Here is a 2,896-nt window from a genome sequence, read left to right as displayed (position 1 = left end):
ATAGAACAGGTTAATTAATGTCACTTAACTCTTCGTCTTTTACAGCAGATCAGAACCCAGATGGTTGATTTCTGAAGGCTTCCTGACAAGAATCCAATAGAGCTGCTTTCAACGTTCACACTGACACTCATGGCTGTAACTTATGCAAAAGTTGTGACCCACGTGAATTCCACAACTAAGTGCAGCAAATCTGAGGTAGTTGACCTTGCAAAGTCTCGTTTTCTCAACATAAAGATGTTGAAATGACTCTTGGCTGCAGGTTTGGTTTTATATGCAAGGTAACTATGGAAACACTGCTGACTCTAATCCACAAATATTTAAGACAATAAAAACACCCCTAAATTCAACACACATCCAGATCAGTTGTGACCCTTGAACTTCCATAGTGCAACAGGGACGGTCACTGGAATGGAGGTCTTCACCAGTCAGTCACTGTAGATCCAGAAATCAGACCCTGAATGGCTGGTGGTGGTGGTTAGCTGTGGTCTAGTTACCTTGGAAGGCTTAGCAAAGACCATGGTTTTACTGTATCGTGTGTAGCTGTACTTATTTTCAAGCACAGGCTACTGGTTGTCTAGTTGAAGTTTAAGGGCCTGGTTTTTTGAAACCCCCTCTCTCCCTCTATTTTTGGGTCTTACTACTTCAAAGCTCTTCTATATTTCTTAATCTTTCTGTCTCTCTAGGTGTTTGACAGTGGACTGGAGCGACGGGAACTGCGTGCCACCATGTATTTCTGGTGGTCCTTGTAGCGTTTTCCGTGTGGTTAGCCTGGCCCCAGGAGGCCTATATTCACCACTAGGCATTTCCGGCTCCGAGGTTTCTGTAACTATTTCTGGAGCAGGAGGCACTGTACCAGAGCTGTTTTATCCCAGGGACATGGAGATTTTTCTGCTCCACTATCACCTCTATTTTCTTCACAGTTGTCTCCTGGATCTTCTCTCTTTTCATTATCTTCCTTTTCACTTATTTGCATTGCCTGAACTCATAGTCTGCTGTAATCAACCTCTTTTTATTAAAATTCTTTCCACTCATCTTCATCCTTCCTTATGGCCTTGCAGGCAGGGCCTATGCTCGTCCCCTTGCAAAAAGTTGCCACGCCTCAAGGTCCTGCCATTGTTCCGCCACCTATTGCCCAGCCTGTAGCCCACCTGTTCAGCTCCTTTTTTCTTTTGTCTCCCTTGGAGAAAAAGTTGCCCTGTCTCTGCTGCTCTGTCTGGGCTATATCCTAGGTCTAGGGGAAGGACATGGAGCTCTCAGTTGGCAGTTAGGGGCTCTGGGTCAAGGCCCTCTGCGAGCTCAGGTTGCCCTGTGCAGTTTCATTGATGAAGGCCCGCGGGGTCACTGAAGGGCAAGCGGCCAGGAGGTCGATTCCTTTCCCCTACTCCCCACCCCCACCCTCCCGGGAAACATATCCACAAGAACAGAGCAGGGTCGCACCAGCCCCACTGCCTGAGGGACGAGGAAGGCGCCCACCAGCAAATGCTAGGCTAATCAGGGTGCCTTACAAACTTTACACCTGCCCAAGAGTATTGCTTCCTACAGTTAGCTGCACCTTCCCACATAGATCATGTACCATGGAATTGCCCCCAACCTCAAGTCTGCATGCCAATCTGATGGAAGCAATCCCTCAACTGAGGTTCTCTCTTCCCTGGTGATTTATTTTGTATCAAGTTGGCAAAACTAAGCAGAAAATATAAATTACATAATTAAAGACTCTACCTACCCAACCATGCACTAGATCTTTAACTTTGTTCTTTGGAAATCCCCTTTCAACTAAGAAAATTTTTATACAACCAGACATATAGGAACATAAAACATATAAAAAAAAGAATTACAATGAAGCTGCTGAAAGCTTAAAGAATTTTATTTTAATACAATTAGATTTTATTTATGTGCTTGTGGTATGTGTATGTTTAGAGAGATACAGAAAGACAAAGACACAGAGACAGATAGATAAATAGAGGGAGAGAACACAACATAAAGTACCCCTAGAAATCTGTGGATGGGTGTCAGTGTTAAGTTGGGAGCGTAGCCCCCTAGACCCCAGGCCTTGGAGTTGCTTTGGTCTGGACTCCAAATCCCAGCATGCCAGGTCCTGACCCTCCCCAGGTAGGGGTCAGAACCACTCCCACGGGGTATTTAAATGGGCTCCCAGAGGAGAAACACGTGGTTTTCGGGTCTCCATAGACTGTCTGCTCTCCTTTCTCTTCCGCCACGCACTCCGTCACCAGAGAGAGCCTTGTTTAATAAAATGATGGGCATTTTGATTTGACCTAATTGGATTTCTTGCGCACACAGAGCTGCCTCTTTCTTATTACTTTTACTTAATAGTCAGTATTCCATTTCCATTTTGTTTGAGGGATAGGCTTCTTTGTTTACTTGTTTCAATTTCTATGAAGCTTTGCAGAGGGATTTTGATGCAGATGTTACTGAATCTGTAGATTGTTTTGTTATGATGGCCAGTTTCACGACATTAAAACTAAAAATCTAGGAACATGGGAAGTCTTTATGCCATTTAGTATTGTCATTTCTTAATTGCATCTTAAATTTTTCATCGCACTGCTGTCCTGCACCTACAGTAAGTACATGGTAACAGTGCAATTTATGATGATATGTTCGTATGTAGATACCAAAATTTTTTTCCAACAGAAACATGATACATTGCATGTAGGTGCAAAATGAGATTTTTGTGATTGTCTTTAATGAGCCTGACATATCTGTCATGTTGGTAAATAAAGGAGATGCTGTGCTCTCCAGCTGAGGATGTAGAGAAAAGACCAACTGTTCTAAGTTACACTTTCAAAGACTCATTACCAGTGCAAAATAGGAAATCTCATGAACAATGGAACAATGCAATTCTAGTGTGGATTTACTTGATTGTTTTAGAATTGTTTTC

At 43.2% G+C, this 2,896-nt stretch overlaps 1 pseudogene; it reads right to left on the bottom strand.

Moving 5' to 3' along the window:
• Nucleotides 1-425: 425 nt before the first annotated feature.
• On the bottom strand, nt 426-973 carry LOC125388708 (protein CDV3 pseudogene; annotated as a pseudogene).
• Between the last annotated feature and the right edge of the window lie 1,923 nt (nt 974-2,896).

This window comes from Myodes glareolus, chromosome 4, assembly GCF_982192425.1.
Source record: "Myodes glareolus chromosome 4, mMyoGla1.1, whole genome shotgun sequence".
NCBI classification, from domain to species: domain Eukaryota; kingdom Metazoa; phylum Chordata; class Mammalia; order Rodentia; family Cricetidae; genus Myodes; species Myodes glareolus.
This window is presented reverse-complemented; position numbering and strand designations above follow the sequence as displayed.